The sequence below is a fragment of the Pinus tabuliformis genome, chromosome 4_1 (assembly GCF_031772625.1).
Source record: "Pinus tabuliformis cultivar Carrire ecotype Pingquan chromosome 4_1, CPIR1, whole genome shotgun sequence".
NCBI classification, from domain to species: domain Eukaryota; kingdom Viridiplantae; phylum Streptophyta; class Pinopsida; order Pinales; family Pinaceae; genus Pinus; species Pinus tabuliformis.
The window spans coordinates 853,456,491-853,475,784 of NC_142303.1; the positions used below are offsets into that span (position 1 = coordinate 853,456,491).

General features: G+C 37.9%; 1 pseudogene; it reads left to right on the forward strand.

The window, feature by feature from the left end:
- Positions 1–1,697: 1,697 nt before the first annotated feature.
- LOC149178901 (dynamin-related protein 5A pseudogene) overlaps positions 1,698–19,294 on the forward strand; it is an 83,673-nt pseudogene continuing 66,076 nt past the window's right edge.

Below are 19,294 nucleotides of genomic sequence, written 5' to 3' on the forward strand. Positions count from 1 at the left end.
CAATGCTATATCTCTTTGAGAGCTGGAGAATATTCTCCATCTCATCAGTAAGTCTAGGAGGAGGAGAACTCACCAACAAGGAGATGGCTGGATGAATGAATAAATCAATAAACTCATAGTAGGTGTATGGAGAGTGAGAGAAATGGTGGAAAACTGATGACTAGAATATTACAGATCTTCTCTTTCCCTTAGCATCTAACTTCTTGAGGAAAACAGGAAAGCTATCAGGCTGATTGTACAGTAGCAGATGATATATGTAGGAGGTGTATTTGAATACCCTCTCTCTCTCCAAATTCATGAATTTCTCATGAATTTTGTCAGCAATAAATGCAGCATAGTCATATTGGACAGCAGGAGGCCGCCCTGGGGCAAACATAGATAGCATGACCAAGATTGCCTCATCAACATACTCACTAGTGTTGTATCCCAAAATGTAGGAAATCATGTTCACTAGGACTTTACCTATGTCATTGAACCATGTATGTAGGTAAGCAGGAGGCCTCTGAGGTTGGCAATCTGGTTTCATAAACAACTGAGCGATTCTTGTAATCTGTGAGCTAGACAGCTTAGCACCTTGATCCAACAGGAGTTGCATGGAAAGAGGAGTTAGTGGCTTTGTTGCCTGAAATTGCAACATTTGGTTGATGGCTTGAGGAGTGATATGGAACAATACAAAGCCCGAAGGACTTAGAACAACCCTTTGATTTGGATCATAATTTTCACAGCATTGATGAATCAAGTCAGGGAAGACATTCACCTGAGGGAGATAATAGACTGGCATGGATTCCCAAATCCCCAAGATGTCAGTGCTGTTTCTATGTCTTGCTTTTATCTCAGAAATGACTGTAATACGATATCTGCTGGATAATTCAACTCCTTCTATCATCTGGTAATCCCTGTCAGCAAGGGATAACCACTCCAAACTCTTATGTGGGGCATTTAGAGGGGCAATGTTTAAAGCCACAGGAGCCTCCATGTTTGATTATGACTAAAATTGGATTATGCTTGGGTTTCCACAACGACCAGCATTGAAAAGTGGTTTGTGAGGGGTGGGACGATTTGCAGAAGGGAAGATAATGGATTGGGCGAACCAAGGGAAGCTACTGCTGAGGGTAATGACAAAGAAGTGAATGCTAGGGTAGTGCGCTGATTTTCATAGTAAAATTTGTTTAAAAATGGTTTTTCAGTTGCAAGTCTTGAACTGGTTGTAGGATTTCATCAATTTCTTGAACAGAGGCCCTCTGAATGAGTTTTGGATCGAATTGAAGTTCCGGGATCGTAAACCGGGGAATTTGGCAGGTTGTGTTACACTTTCAATGCAGAAAATTGGAAGAATAGGGCATATAGAAGAAAATGGAAAATAACTGGTAAGGGTGAAGCCGAGGGCACCCGAACAGCTGCAACGAGGGACAAAGTGGCGAATTTGTGGAGGCAACGACACAGGGGGCTGAATTGCAATTGGGCGGACAAACGACGTAATGCATCATGCAAAGGCCTTTTGCAATTGTCCAATAGAAATACATCAAAACGATGAATTGCGCGAAATATATGAAAATTGGGACTTTTGGCGCCTTTTTCTTGAAATGACATCAGCATGACATCATTGACAAGGCCTGGGCACGGCGGGATGATGCGATGACGGATGTATGCGCTGACCTGGCAGGGTGACAAGGCAGCCACATTGGATAAATGGCGACATGAAGTTTGACGTAGGAGCTGACGTAACCGATGATGCGGGCGCGGAGACAGAAAGCGGTAAGCGGTTTTATCGGACCACTTTCTGTACGGGGGCGGTAAGTGTCAGTGGAAGTCCGATGCAATAGGAACAGGACACGCATCCTTGGTACGGTGGGAATACCACTGACATTTCAGAAGCTAATGCTCGGATAGCGGGGTAGTTCCGCAATCACCGAGAGTCGTCGGATGGGATGGCCCAGATCCGACGATGGACGAAAAGGTAAGTTGGTGGGCGAGATAATACCGGGGCCCGCTGCATATTATATCAATTTTTTGCAAATGCGTGTCGGGAGATGAACCTTTGGTAAATGATAAAGTGTAAGTTGCACGGGGGATATAAAAATGAATGGGAAAAGGGGGTTAATGAACTTTATAGACAGTGTGGTGGACGAGGGTTGTTATGTTGACCGAATGTCAACGTAACTCCCAATTAGGGCACGGAAGACTATATACATAAGTTCTAGATGGAATTCACATTTCCTGAACTTTAGAACATATGGCTATAGTGCCAAGGGAAGGCTATGTACATATTTTTTTGGGTTTTGCATAGTTTGTTATAATAATAGGGGGAGGGGAAAAATTAGGGACCTATATAATAGGGTTAGGAGTTAATATGGGTATGTGAGGTGAAGTGTGAGGAAGAAATTAAGCTTGAGAACTGAAACTTAGAAACCAAAAATGGATGAAGTATGAAGTGAGGGCTTTACACAAGAAATGTGGCTTCTTTTTTAAAGAATAAGGTCACAACTTGACATGACTTTCTCAAGGGAGAAATGTAAGTAGGACTGTTTAGGTAGATCCTAAAGTCCTCAAGGGGATATTAGTAAGAAACCTTTTGAAGGGAATGAGGGAAGTTAGACATGCTTTGATAGTTTTTCCATATAGACCATTGTTCTTGCCCTTCTTTTATTGATGAGACAAGATATGATTTACAATATATCAGGTGGTCATAGCTTGCTTCTGCAACCTCCAACTGCCTACCCTGCCTAATATACCTAACATTTTTTCTTCTTTTGGATGGGTGCACTTAGCCTTGCAAACCCTGATAATCCTCTTTTCTTTCGGCTGCCCTCCTATCTAAATCTACCCTTATCTCTTCCAAGGGCCCAGATTAAGCAGTTGGGCTCCTTTCTTTCTCTATCTAACTACTCATCTGCCAAGCTTGAACTGTTTGATCAGATATTCATTCTCTAGTATAGAACAAGCAATTTAAAACATGGCATGGTCCAGTTTGAACTATTGGGACATCCATCAAGATAGCAGTGGAATTTTGGTCAGCCACTCTCATGGTCTTTCTTTGGGGTTTATTTCAATTATTTTTTCTGACCAATTCATTTTCTTGCCTTTTGATCCTTCTTTTAAGGCACCCTCTTTACATTTTTTTTTTTTTAAATCTCTTTTCCTTTCACAAAACATGGAACCTTTGTAGCATCAAAGATGAACATTTTTGGCACTTCCACTGTCAATCATGAAAAATGAAACCCTATTGGTATAGGAGACTAACAGTCAGCTGATTACATCATCTTCCAGAAGTTCTCCCAGAAAAACTACTCAAAACTGGTCAAAACTGGACCACACAGACTTCTCAGTGCTAAGGGTGGGATGCATCTCACCTGCTACATGCAAAAAGTGTGATGCATCTCACTAGATACATGAAAAAAGTGTGATGCATACTAAAAAGCCCTTCTGTAGGGTGCGATGAGCGAGAGTAGACAAACGGCAGAGGCGGTTGGCTAGGTGGAAACCCAGAGAATCTTCTAGAAACTGCCAATTTGACATTTGCCTCTCTGAAATTTGCCTAGGGATGAGTAAGAGATCATGAAATATCCAAGTGGAACCAAGAACTATCAGAGAAATGACACTAATCAAAATCCCAGAAGCTGACTTACCCACCCGCAAATATCTATATATGGATCCCTCATCCTAGAGATCCAAAGGCGAGAATTTTGTATTTTGTAAGGAAGTGCTGTTGGTTTCTCTGTGAAACATTGTATTGTTGGGTGATCTAAGATTTTCATGAGGTGAAGAGGAATTTCATGCTGGGAAGATGGCTCTGGATCAGAAAACTTGGTTGTAATCCTCTCTTCTACTACTTCTATCAATAAAGCTATTTGAGTTTTCCTCCATATTCTTGTATATTTCTGAATCTTGTATTGATATATGTATTTGTATGGTTAATATACATCTGATCCTATATTTTTTATGGTTATAGATCTCTATGATTTGATGGTATTAAGTTGCTTTGACTCTATAAGTGTTCTTTGAAGCGGGACAAGTGAAAAAATAGTTGCGCAAGTTCTGTCAAAGGAGGGAGGAAACAAGCAAGGAGACTAGTGAAAGACTGAGGTTGGTACTCTCTGCTTCTCTCTCATCTATCTCTCATAAAGGAAAACACAAGTAACTTTAGTTTATTTGTTTCTAATCTAGCTACCCATCTTAGTGGGACTAGCAGCTCTGAATGGACACTAGTTTTCCCAATAGCAAAATGGTGACTCCGCTAGGGAGCGAATAGTTTGTTTGTCTGTTTCTATTTGTTTGCTTTATAAACTACAGACAGAGCCTAAAGTTAAGCCAGCTAGCCTTCGAACCACATTTGCTATGCAAGTGCAAAGTAGATCAACGCTGCTTTAGTCAATCTCCGGGTTTGTTATGAACTGAACAATTGACTTGCAAACATCCTAAGAGCCCTGATGGTAGCTCAATTAACCTCATTATATCAGCCCCTGTACTTTGTGTTTACTGTCTATCATTAGCTCAGCCTAAATCCCTGAACTTAGCTGCAAACTGTGAGAAAAAACCAAGCTTAGTCTTGTCCCTAGACCATCGCACTGTCTCTCATTGGCAACTTGGATGCATCGCACCTCTCGTGTGTTGCAGGTGAGATGCATCCCTATTTCCCTATGTTATAGGTGCGATGATTGAGTGAGACTGTTTCTGCCTCCAGATTTTGGTTTTTTCTTCATTGTCTTCAGCTTTATTCAGTAGTTTTGCTGTCTATGATCAATATATCACTGTTGAAACTCCCTTCCTTTGCATTATTCAGCCTCCATTGATAAAGAATTGTGAATGTTTTTTAATGTATTTTTCATCATTTACAGTTCTCCTTTGCAAACAATAGCTTAATCGAACTGTCATCTTTTGATTTGAAAGTGTCGCAAGTGTCGTTTTCAGTCAAGAAAAAGAGTATCGTAAAGCATTCCTCTTTTAGATAGTTGATTACAATTTTGCCATTGTATTTGATTTGAATTAATAGTATTTCAAGTGTAAAAAGAAATTTTAAATTCGAAATTGCAAAGTGTCGTCTTAGTATTCCTTTCGTTTTTTGAATTCGAAATCGCAAATTGTCGTCTTAGTCTTCCTTTTGTTTTTTGAATTCGAAATCACAAAGTGTCGTCTTAGTCTTCCTTTCGTTTTTGAAGAAAAAATTGTCAGTACTGTTGCTTTGAAAGAAAATGATTCAGATTTGTACTTAGTTTTCTTTTTGTCATTCTTAAATTAAGGAAACTGAAAAACAATACATACATGTGCATTTGCATTTAGACTGCATGCGGAAATTGATTTAGGATAGTGCATCTTAGTGTGTGCCTTCTGCCCTATGTTGAAATAATTTTACTTCTCTTTCCTTAGTAGCTAAAATTTTCATCGCAAAAAGAAAGTAAACGACTGTTTATCATCTTAGATTGCATATTTAGGAATTGTATATCTACATCACGCGGTGAACCTTAAAGGCAAACTTCTTAAGAAATATCAACTATAAAATAAACCTCAATGAACATTAAAATTCTTTCGAACCTAATGCACAACATTTATAAGTCTAGGCTAGAGGCGTATTCCGACGTCGTAAAGCCTGGAAACTATCGTTTTCATCGTAGGTTGGGTGATTCCTCCTCTTTGATACGACAAGTGCCAGTACAGACTTGTGCTCCCACGTACCGTCGAGTATATATTGGGAGACCACAATAGGCTATATCCTTTATCCTTAGGAAGCCGTGTCTGCCGCCCTATAGATTGCAATGCACTAAACACAACATTCGGGAAGATTGACTGCCGTACCTTAAAAAGTATTCTGCAGTTTTGCGATTAGTTTGGTAATCCCTCTGTCTAGATTTCTAGAGTAGTCACTTTCGTTCATTTTTAGACTCCTTAAAAGAAAAGGTCCATCTGAGCACTTGTCACTTCAGGCTCATTAAAAATCGAAGGCGACTAGAGTCATCTTTAGCTTTTTCTTGACTCATAAAAATTGAAAAAGCAAGTTGTGTCAAAGCGTCACAAAATTTATTTTAATCGGAATAACATCATTGTTACCTCGTTGGTCTTAGGTTGAGAAAATGGAGTCCACCAATCAAGAATTTCCCCTTGGGGGGAATCCTATTCCCTTCTCCTCTTTGGGAGATGTTGGTGCACCTCATATGGCTACATTGCCCCTTCCAGGACTTATAATTGGCCTGCCAGTATCGATTTTCTCGACCTCTATCGTTCAAAACACTGTGATTCCTGAGAAATCAAACCAGGAACCAGATGATACTAGAGTTACCCCCCAACCTTCTACTTCATTTGTTTCTCCCTCTCCTTCTTCCTCTTTTCTTGGTGAAGCTAGTAAAACTAAGAACCAAGTAATTGAGAAGAAGAAGAAAGGGAAGGAGAAGAAGAAGAAGAAGCCAATGGCGAAAGGGGGCAACCATTCATCGTCTGTCAAAAATCCACACATTGCACCATCCAAACCTAAATCTCCATGTGTCGTTTGCAAAGGAGACCACTATCATTGAGATTGTCCTTGCATCTCACAGATCTTAAGGGACTGGTCTCCCCACTTGTACAATCCGGTGTCCTCAACCTCTGACGATCATCTTGAAAGTACACCGTCAACTAGTGAAAACGAAGTCAATGGACAAAAAGGAAGATCTAAATTTCCTTGTAGATTGTGTGAAGGCGATCATGCCCTCCACTGTTGTCCCTTCCTAGACGAAGCTAAAATAGTCTTGGATAACCATCCTGCTTCACCGCTACGGCTTCCTCCTGGATACAAGAAACTCTTACCGAGTCCATCACTCGTTGAAAATCCGACTGACACACCTCTGTTGCTGGTTGAAGCATCTATCATTGAAGATAAACCCTCTAAGCCCACACAGGACCAAATTCAACAGGTTGAGATGGAAGTCGGCCCAGTCTTGTATTCAAAAGGTCTACCTTTATATGATACAGTCACCAAAGAGAATGAGAATGACACTGTTCAAATTCTTTTTGTCAACACAGAATCTGATGAACTTGGTGGAAATCTACCCATTCCTTTACCATAGGAAGGAAGTTTGTCAGAGATTCATCCCGCTGTCTATTCAGTCCCTCCTCCAAGCAATCTAGTTGTTTCCTTCGATTGGAATCTACTAGGGAGACCCCGCCTACCATCTAATGTACCATTTCGAATCATAGTACAAGCTTACAGAATGATCATGGTTGGTACTATCATAGATGAAGGGGCTTCCGTGAGTATCCTTTCCTCCACTGCTTGGAAAGCATTTGGTTCACCATCGCTTCTGCCTGAGATTCGAAATCTGTCAGGCTTCAACAAAGGAACCAATTGACCGTTAGGGATCCTTCCAAATGTGGCTATTACTTTGAGAAGGAAAACCATTTATCTAAACATGATGGTAGTCCAAGGGCCATTAGATTATAATATACTCCTTGGGTGTGAATACATTTATAGCATGGGAGCTATTGTTTCCTCACTCTTTCGAGTGATGTGTTTCCCGCATGAAGGCAGAGTGGTCTAGCTCGTAGACTAGCTTTCATTTCCTGGTTCAAACATAGCTACTAGTCAAATGCCATCCCTAACTGGTCTTTTTACACAAGGAATGTCTCATCAACCTCCAGTCCGTCCACCTGATGAGCGCGAGTGATTCGGTGATTGTGACTGAAACCCAGGAGGCATGCGGCCTGGTTTGCTTCGACAGGAAAACCCCAGTTATAAGGTATGTTTCCGCGTAGGATATATGACTAGTCTGATCGCTTGTTCATTTAGGAAAATGGGATTAGACTGGAAAAGGATTCCCCCGTTAAAGGTTATGTGATTGGCACTAACAATAGTCACCTTTGTCCATTTCAATGGACATCGCCAAGGAAGTGTTTTGTCTGCTATGCAGATGGAACAATCTTGCTAATGCAAGAACTTCCGTATGGTAACCTGGAAACTCTACTTATGCCTGGGGGCATGCAAAACCTTTTGCATGCAAGTGAAAAGTGACCTTTTATTTTCTTAGTTTGTAGGCTTTCAACCCTTTAAACTCGTAGGTTGGTCATTCCTAGCTTGCATACGAAAGGCTTCGGAGCAAAGTTTCGAATGGGGCAAGCTCCCTAAAAAATGAACCTATCGATGAGACATCCTTATTATACGACTGGCATGAGCAGTTTTATGAAAAATTCAAGCTCGTTAAAAAATAAACCTAGCAATGAGCAAATGTTCCCCCAGAGTTCAAGCTCATTAAAAAATGAACCCACCTTTGGTAAATAATCTTTGCGATCGCATAATTATTAGCTTTTGAGCCTTGTTCGTGTTCTTACCATCACCTCCACTCTTTTTTAGCCGATCATACACCTCCATTTGATTGTTTACCCCTTTTGAGGAACAATTGCGACGAGTGATTCTGTTAGCCACCTTCTCTACACTACTGTGATTGAAAAATTCCAAACCTTACTTGGAACTAGCTGCTATTCGAAAACATCACTCGTTCCTAAAAAAACGAGTCTCCTTTAAGCTCTTTTCATCTGACTCGTAAAATATGAAAATATTGCCGAGAAATTGGCCTCTCCAGCTCGTTAAAGTGATCGGGAGTGCCATCCCTCCTCTAGATTTTAATCTTTTTGGACCTGAGGGATCATTACACAAAAAGATCAAGTGTTTGTCTTGTTCAACTCGTTAAAACTATCGAAAAGTCATCCCTTTCGTATTATTTTATACTTTTTCGGACTTAAGGGATTATATTACGAAAAATGAATACTGGAGTTGCCTTTTCGTCTCTTTTTAGACTCTCTAAAATTGAAAAGGACTGAGTTATCTTTGTCGTTTAAACCCATTAAAACAATAGCAACAAACTTGTCCATGAAGACAAGAGCGAGTTTCACTATCGCTAAGCTCGTTAAAACATAGCAACAGGTTTTCCAGAAGGGAAAATTATAGAACAAGCATATGTTATCCTCCTCAAGATTGACAAAAATAAAGAGGTACTGGTCAGCGATGACTGGGGAAAAGTTGGGAAGAAAACTTGAAGAACTTCACTGGTAGCAAGTCGCTCTTGAACATGACACTTTCACTCCATTACCATGATTGAGTCGGGTTGGGTTATTCCGTTCACCGGTCATATCACCATTGGTCCTCCGTACCATCCATTTTTGGGGTTAACGCTACCAATCCATTTCAGTGTCGCCTATATGTTCAAGAGAAGTTGCTTAGAGAATTCACCAACCCAGCTAACATCTCATCCGCTGCAATACTTTCACGCTTCATTCTTTCATGACAGCCACCCTGAACCTTGTATCATCAGATCGTTTTCACCTCCATAAGATCATTTGATTCATTTCGTGTCGTAGATGTGGGATTCATTAAGGCCCTCCTGTGACGGGTCACTTCTTGTCGACATCAGCTCATTATCCAAGAAGTTGACTTAGGAATAACCCTTTCAGTACTTTGAAGCTTGCATGCCTCAATGGAAAGTTTCTCACTTTCGGAGATAGGTTTACATCAATGGCCTTCGACTGGAAGATTTTGCGTGGTGTTCGACATCGAATCATGTATTCGCACCACGTGAATTGTACTGCAGTACCTTGAGGGTCATTATCATTATCGGTGATTCCTCTCGCGCCTGTTAACAACTTACATCATTGGCTGGTAATCAAGCGATATCTTTCCATCTTCAACATCAGAACATCTTTTCACATGGATCGACTTGTACTTTGGGCAAAGATTGAATGAGTTTGAAGACCCCAGATCTAGTTTCATCCATCCGGGGTGCGATATATTCAGGAAAATAAAGACATCAAATGTACATCATAGCTACATAGATAATCATCCAAGCTAAGGAATGATGGCTCTACCAGAATCATCAGTTTGCCACACAGATGGTTGTCTGTCCTATGTACATGAAAATGAATTTATAAAGCTGAGCATGGGAATGACTGCCTTAGCTCGATCATGAAAATGCTATGAAGATAATGTATTGTATTGTATCTTATTACAAGTCACCTTCCAGTTCGAAAAATCTCGGATCTTCATGATAAAACATTTTACTCGACATCAGAAGATTTACGACCTCATGCTTTAGGGAGAAACTGTTACAGACATATTTGGGCACTGCAACCCCAATCACATATGTCCATAAACCAAGGGTTTCTAAGCCATTAAAAGTGTTGTTTCATACCCTAAAGGAGCAAGGTCAGCTGATTACATCATCTCCCAAAGTTCTCCCTGAAAAACTACTCAGAATTGGTCAAAACTGGACCATACAGACTGCTCAGTGCTAAGGGTGCGATGCATCTCACCTGCTACATGCAAAAAGTGTGATACATACTGAAAAGCCCTTCTATAGGGTGCGATGAGCAAGAGCAGACAAATGGTAGAGGTAGTTGGCTAGGTGGAAACCCAGAGAATCTTCTAGAAACTGCCCATTTGACACTCGCCTCTTTGAAATTCGCCCAGGGATGAGTAAGAGATCATGAAATCTCCAAGTGGAACCAAGAACTATCAGAGAAATGACACTAATCAAAATCCCAGAGGTTGACTCACCCACCTACAAATATCTATATATGGATCCCTCATCCTAGAGATCCAAAGGCGGGAATTTTGTATTTTGTAAGGAAGCGCTGTTGGTTTCTCTATGAAACATTGTATTGTTGGGTGATCTAAGCTTTTCATGAGGTGAAGAGGGCTTTCATGCTGGGAGGATGGCGCTGGATCAGACAGCTTGGTTGTAATCCTCTCTTCTACTACTTATATCAATAAATCTATTTGAGTTTTCCTCCATATTCTTGTATATTTTTGAATCTTGTATTGATATATGCATTTGTATGGTTAATATACATATGATCCTATATTGTTTATGGTTATAGATCTCTATGCTTTGATGGTATTATGCTGTTTTGACTCTATAGGTGTTATTTGAAGTGGGACAAGTGAGAAAAGAGTGGCGCAAGTTTTGTCAAAGGAGGGAGCAAACAAGCAAGGAGACTAGTGAAAGACTAAGGTTGGTACTCTCTGCTTCTCTCTCATCTATCTCTCATAAAGGAAAACACAAGTAACTTTAGTTTGTTTGTTTCTAAGATAACTACCTGTCTTAGTGGGACTAGCAGCTCTGAATGGACACTAGTTTTCTCAATAACAGGTCTATATGGATGGAAGGATGCAGAGGCTGAGCAACATGTTGGTCGATTAAATTTACAATGGTAGTTTGGAGTAGCTGCCTTGATTCCTCTGAATCTCCATTTAAATGCACATAAACCCTAGGCATTCTATCTCTTCTCATCCCTAGCCCTGTGTATCTATTATTCCTTCCCCTTTCCCTGTTTCTATTATAAAATCTCACAATCTAAAATAAACATCAACTTACTTGTAGGGTAAGATGAAACAAAATATTCTAGTATCAACAAATCTACTATTACATGAGTGTTTAAATAACAAATAATTAGGAGAAGAGAATTACAGGGAAAAGGGACGATTTTTTAATGAATCATCAAAACTTATCTGAAATGAAATAAATAGAAGTTTGCATCATATAATGATTGATCGAGTGACAATATTGAGAAAGGTTATAGAAACCTTTGAATTTCGCAGAGGCCAGATGTATTGTACTAACACATCACTGATAAATATATTAGATTCAATGCAAAGATGACTTGGATAAGAACGCTGAAAAGTGTATCTCTGTTGGATACAAAGATGGTCTGGAATATTATAAGCTTTATACCTCACAAACTAAGAAGGCTGTGAAACGAATAAATTTTGAAGCACATTTTTTTCATATACCATTGCTTATGATAGAAAGTTTTTATGTGATGATCTTGAGGTAGGGTCCTACCTACTGGTTTCATTTATTTTATTATATATATATTTTTGAAATTTTGTATTTAGTTTACTAGTTAAGGGAATAGGGAAGATAATCATAATGGATTGCAAAATTTCATTATTGAAATTCGTTAACAGTGGGGACTCCACAAGGTGGTTTTCATAGTGCAAGCCAAAAATTAGAAATATTTGGTAATAGAGTTAATAGCTAAGACTACGAATGAGTAGGATGTGTGTTGTGACTTGAGGGACTGGAAGCAAGGGATGCGAGAAGTGGGAAAAAGAAGACAATACCTAAGGTGGTCTATCATAGATAATAATAAGGTTAGATGTAGCTTCTTCACAATCCATCTCTTAGACAAAAGGAAAGGTTCCCTGTCATGTATTAGATATCTTGTTGCTAACTGGTTAAAGATGGCAGCATATCAATCTTTTTAGAGAAACAAATCTTTAGAAAAATTGTATCAAAGAGGGTGTTGATGCCTTAAAGATATTTCCATATGTACTCAAAGTACAATATATATCAACCTTATTAAAAAAAAAAAAAAGTCAACGAGTAAAACTTAGAAAAAATTGCATAAAGGAAGAAAAACCAAAAAAATAATAAACTTGGTCAAAGTCAACAAAGTAAAAGTAAAAGTAAGAGAAGAACTGCCAAAAAGAACTATTAAAAATTAAATAAACTATTAATCAAGTGAAATGAAAGATACAATCAAGAAAGAATCAAGAAAGAAATCCAAAATAAAAGCTGAAACATAAATATTTGCAAGGAAAAGTGGGTTATTTTGACTATTTATTCTTGTGCTACCTCTACATATGGCTTGAGATGAGATCCATTCGTAGCGTAGGGCATGGTGAAATAATTTTCGTCTTTTGGAATATATAAATTAGGCCCAATGATTGTAGTGATTTTAAAAGAGTCAATCCATAAATTTTGGAACTTGTGATGTTTTCCTTTTTCTATGTGTGCAGAGTCCCATAACAACACTTTTTGATTGACAATGAAATTAACAGATTTCGATTTCTTATCAAAATATTTCTTTACTCTCTGCATCTTGTGTTTAAGATTATCAAGAGAATGATTGTGTTGTTCTTCCAAGGATATCAAAGCTAAAAATATTTAAGGGATATCAGTAGAATTAAGCTCTTTAGCTTGCATGGCAAGGGATAAAGAAGTCAACTCAAGTTCAACAGGAAGAACTGCCCCTTGCCCACACACAAGGCTGAAATGGGAAGCATTAGTACTAGATTTCATGATTGTACGGTCAAGCCATAAGGCATATTTTAACCAATTGTGCCAATTGCAAGGTTTGTCATTTATGATTTTCTTTAAGGTTCATATTATATTTTTTTTGTAGATTCAACTTGCCCATTACCTTAAGGGCAATAGGTGGAGGATGTGGAATGTAGAATCTTGTACTTTTCACAAAATTTAGTGAACCCTGTAGAAATAAATGTTGGAACATTATGTGTGATGCGATTGAGAGTGATACCAAAAAGTGACAGAATATTGTTTTCAAGAAATTCAATGACTTTCTCATCTTAGAAATTCTTTAATAGGACAACCTCTTCCGAATTTCTGAAGTATTAAGTGGCAGTGAGGATAAAGATATGCCCTACATATGAGGGTGGATTGATTGGTCCAATAAAGTCAAGAACCCATTTTGAAAATGGGAAATAAACAATGATAAGTTGGAAAGGCATGGCATGAAATTTTTCTTTACCAACAACTTGTTGACACTCTGCAACTCTATACATATTTATGTGAATTTGAAAAGATTTTTGGCCAATAAAAACCATATCCCAAAATTTTATGTGCGGTGGATTTGGCTCCAAAATGAGCACCTATATGCATTCCTCTACAAGAGGAACCATGAGATGGTGGTAAGATTTCATTAGCAGACTTGTCATCAACAAAAAATAATAACAATCCATTAAAATATTATCCATATTTTGGGGGGAGGTCCCCAAGATTTGAAAAATTGAAATGCCAGAAGAAAAGAGGAGAACACAAAATAACAAAACCACAAAGTTTTTTTTTTTTTTATTAAAACAGATAATAACTGTAAAGGTTACATTGTGGTGGACAATCTGTCCTTTTACAAAATGCGACTAGTTATTTATAGCCTTTTTCAGTCATAATACCATAGGTAAATTCCATGGGTGGGTAAATACCATGGGTGAATGAATACCATGGGTGGATGTCACTTACAATACCATGGGTAAATTCCATGAGTGGATAAATATCATGGGAGGATGAATACCAAGGGTCGATGTCACTTATAATACCATGGGAAAATACCATGGGTGGATGCCACTTACAATGTCATGGGTAAATTCTATGGGTGGACAAATACCATGGGTGGATGAATACCATGGGTGGATGCCACCTACAATACCATGGGTAAATTCCATGGGTGAATGAATACTATGGGTGGATGCCATTTTCCATTCAGATCGTTCCTCCCTCCTTAAGAAGAAATGGTCCCCATTGCGTGAAGTTCCCTCCTGAGAAACCTTTGTTGAATATGAATAGCCACTGAAGAGAAGGTTTTTGTGTGATTAATCCATAAATATTATGAACGAAGATCCGATGATAGAGATACCCTGTAATGCTTGTGACCAATTGTGATACTGACAGTGTGAGACCTAGCAAATGGACTTGGATAAAGTGTGGGTTTGTGGATGACTCATAACCATGAAAGCCGCAGATTCGAGGATAGATATACCTTGTAATGCTTGTGACCAACTGTGATACTAACAATGTGCGACCTAGAAAATGGACTTTGATGAAGTGTGGGTCTGTGGATGACCCATAACTATGAAAAACAAAGATCCTAGGATAGAAATACCCTATATTGCTAGTGACCAATTGTGATACTAACAGTGTGTGACCTAGAAAATGGACTTCGATGATAAGGATTTTGTGTGATTGACCCATAACCATGATGCTAACTATTGATGAAGTAGCAGGTGCTTACATAGCCTGGGGTGGGAGGGAACGTCTCCAAAGAACACAAGCCAGATGCTGCTATGCTGAAATTGATGAATGTGAAGTAGGTGCCCACTAAATTGGGGTGGGAGGGCACATATCCAAAGGGAACCCACTCTGAATGTTGGACACTATGAAAACTTAGCTTCCTGCAACTGTCCTACTGTCACAAAAGTTATGAAAAAATAGCTGATTTTAAATCAGTGATATCTCCCTCATCCAAAGTACGATTCGACCAATTTCCTTTTTTAAATTGGGTGATTTTTTGAGGGGAGCTCATATCTACAATAACGTTTCTAAAATTATACACAAAAATTACGAAAAATGATAGCATATCTGCTGTCCACGAATTGTCGTCAGAAAAATTTATGCAACATAGCCGATTTTAAATCAACAATATCTCCCTCATTTGGACTCCGATTCGACTGATTTTTTTTTTGAATTTGGGTATTTTTTTCGCAAGGAATCGAGATTTCTTATTTATTTTTGTAATTTTTTCACCAAAATTTTTAGATCTGATTTGCAAACTCGCCGCCCAAGGAAATTCTTGCGAAAAAAAAAAGAAAAAAGAAAAATTCTTCCCGCTTTGCCCAAGAAAATGCTCTGTGGAGGTCGTAGCACGTGCCCGAAATTTGTTGAATATTGCTGCAAAATTTTGAAACTAAAATATGCATCAAACCCTCATTCCTATGGAATCATAATCTGAATATGATACCATTGATCTGGATCTTGGGCGGAGGCCCCCAAGATTTGAAAAATTAAAATGCCAGAAGAAAAGAGGAGAACACATAATAACAAAAACAAGAAGATTTTTGTTTATTAAAACATATAATAAATGTAAAGGCTACATTGTGGTGGACAATCTGTCCTTTTACAAAATGTGACTAGTTACTTATAGCCTTTATCGGTTACAATACCATAGGTAAATTCTATGGGTGGGTAAATACCATAGGTGAATGAATACCATGGGTGGATGTCACTTACAATACCATGGGTAAATTCCATGAGTGGATAAATACCATGGGAGGATGAATACCAAGGGTCGATGTCACTTACAATACCATGGGAAAATACCATGGGTGAATGAATACCATGGGTGGATGCCACTTACAATATCATGGGTAAATTCCATGGGTGGATAAATACCATGGGTGGATGAATACCATGGGTGGATGCCACTTACAATACCATGGGTGAATGAATACTATGGGTGGATGAATACCATGGGTGGATGCCATTTTCCATTCAGATAAAAATATCATCGAGAAAACATGTTATTAAGGATTGGAAATTTGAAAGATTCCAAGCACAACCTTCTTCGTTGAGTTTTATCATGATGATCAGGACATTTATTTATTTATTTTTCAAGTAATTAATCAAATCCTTTTACTAGGGGTGATCTGCGACATCAATTTGTTTTTCATTAATAAAAAATAGGCCAGATAAGGATTCATATTCATTCTATGATCACACTGTTCAGGATATTGAGCCAAGTGAAGCGCTATATCGCGTCCCTCTATTGTTTTGGCGATACTCATTGACAAATTATGCTCTTGAATTTTGGTAAGCCAATGAGTAAGTTTTCATGATTGATAAGTCTATGAAAGCATAAATTTAACAATAGGACATGATACTTTTACCCCCATATGCTTGCCTATGATACAGTGCTGAAATTTCTCAATTGATTTGACAAGAGAAAACTTGGCTTCTCAATAAAAGAGTATTTGAATTCATTTTCTAAAAGGATTTGACTCATGAAACAAATTGGATGTTCAATTTTTTGATCATTCTTTTTCATGAGGATGCTAGAAATAGATTCCTCTGTGGCATTAGTTTCTATATAGAATTCCTTAGCGAAATATGGCTTTGCCAACATTGTTGCAAAGACCATAACTTCTTTTATGTTATGAAAAGTTCTTTGTGCATTACAATATCACTTGAAAACATGATCTTGCTTCAATAAACTATGAATATGTTTAGTAATTTTAGGAAAATAGTTAATAAAAATGCAAAGGAAATTTACCTTTCCCATAAAAGATTGGATTTCCTTTTCCGAATTACGGGATGAGAGATTCTTGATTGCTTCGACCCTTTCTAGATTAATTCTATTTCTGACTTCATACACGATATGTACTAGAAGCTTACCGATGGTGACTCCAAATACAAACTTCTTTGGATTGAGAGATATACCAAATATTCTACACCTAATGAAAACTCATCTTAGATGTTCAAAATGATCTTTACGATAATTTAAATATACCATCATACCATCGAGATAGATTTGGATGATCTTCTTGATGAGGTCATTGAAGGCTAACTGCATAGATATGGAAAGTGGCACTGACATTGATCAAGCCAAAAGGCATTCGTTCATAAGCAAAAGTGCCCCAATGAGCGATGAAAGTAATTTTGTACTTGTCCACTTTCTTCATGCGAATCTAGTTATAACCAGAAAATCCATCTAAAAGGGACATCATTTGAGATCCTACCACTTGCTGTAAAATCTGGTCCATGTTAGGAAAAAAGAAATAATATTTTACACTTTCCTTATTTAATGAGAAAGAGTCTATACACAAGCATATATCACCATTATTCTTCCTAATAGGGACTAGGTTGGACACCCACTCTGAGTATTTAACTAGAAAAATGATTTGAGCTTGAAGTAATTTATCCAATTATTTTCTAATAGTGGCTTCAAGAGTAGGATTGATTGGTCTTTGTCTCTACCTAATTGGTTTAACATCTTGTTTAATAGGAATACAATGTTGAATGATGTCAGGATCAAAAGAATGAAGGTATTTGTACGACCAGACAAAGATGTAGAGAATTATTTGAATAAGATAATAATATTTTCTTTCTCTTCTTAGGTGCATTGGGCCCCAATTTGTAACATCTTTAGATCATCAGAGGTTCCAATATCGACCAAAACAGTTTCTCTGATTTTGCGTTTAGATTCTTTTCCATGTTTCTATTTTGAATCAGGAATTCACTTGGTGAGAAAGAACTTTCTAGGGGCAAAATCCCAACTGGGTATTTGTTTTCCTTTAAAGATACAATCTCATTCTCCTTGATAGGTTGGTTTTGTATTGAATACAAAATACTTTCATAATCAAAGAATAATTTCTAGTCCCCATCGTTGTTTTGGAGGCGAGGCCTATAAAGGGTCGACTGTAAAACACAATCTATCCTTTCAAGCAATATTTGAGGAGAACAACTTGTAGCATTTATGACTAACTGATCAACAAAGGAATTGAGTTACCTCTAAATATGAGTAAAGTTAAAAGCTAAAATCTTAGAGATCTTTTCCCAAGTGATTTGAGTATATCTTTTGATAATTTTGTTAGAAGGAGAATATATTTTCTTTATTAGGTTGACAACCAACTCTGAGTCCCCAAAGGCAGTCAAATACATACAACCCAAAGATAAGGCTTTCTATATCCCTAAAAGAAGTGCTTCAAAAATTTCAATGTTATTGGTGCACTAATATTCATGTCTAAATTCATATTGGTGCATTTTTCTGAGACGTAAAAGACAATACTCGTGCCATTACCTTCAATAGAAGAGGCCCCATCAAAATGTAAATGCCATATCTGAACATCCTAATGGATTTCTATAGGAGAAGGCACCTTACCTTCAACAAAAAGGGAATACACACCAATGTTTTCTTCTACAAAATTAACATGTTGTTGGGGTAAACTTTCACTGTATGGCATGAAAATACCTTCCCTATAAATGATAATGTTTTTTCCATTTTTCGGCAAGGTCATATGCGTGCCATGGAATGAAATGTAACCACTAGTTTGGACTTGCCAATATCTTCCCAAAATTATTGAAAAAATAGAGACTGACATGTCCATGAATTCTATGTTATAAGTAGTTATAATTTCCAGATAAGCGTAGACAACTAGCGTGATATTTGCTTCCTGGAGGGAGTTGTTGAATGCAAGCACTTTCCTTAGAGTATCTTTAGAGAATTATAGACCTAATTCTTCTATTATGACCTTAAGAATTATGTTAGGTTCAGAGCCTCCGTCAACCAAGTAATAATGTGCTATTTTATCATGGAGTTTCATGGAGACATAAAAAGGAGTTCTAAGCCTAAGCTAAATGGTTATGAAGAATAAGGACTTTGTCCCGATGGTATTCTTCTTCCGATTGAATCTATAGGGAATTAATTGGTGCAGGTATTTAACCTTCAAGGAAACCCTTTAAATCCCTTTGATGTTCAAGAATAACTGCCATATCAAGCAGCGAGGCATCAACTTTGATGTTGGCCATTTGCTTGAGGATGTCAAATTTGGGTAACATGGAAGATGAAGAAGGGACAAAAGAATGCAAATTTTGAGAGGTGGATTTTTTATTTACAATGGAATGAAAGATAAAGAGATTTGTACCTATTGTATTTTTAAGCTATTTGGAATCTTGGTTTCTAGCATTGTGAGCCCTAAAGGAACCTCTTGTCTGAATATCTAACACTTCTTTATTATCAATCCAGTCTAGAGTTTCCAAGGTGGGGT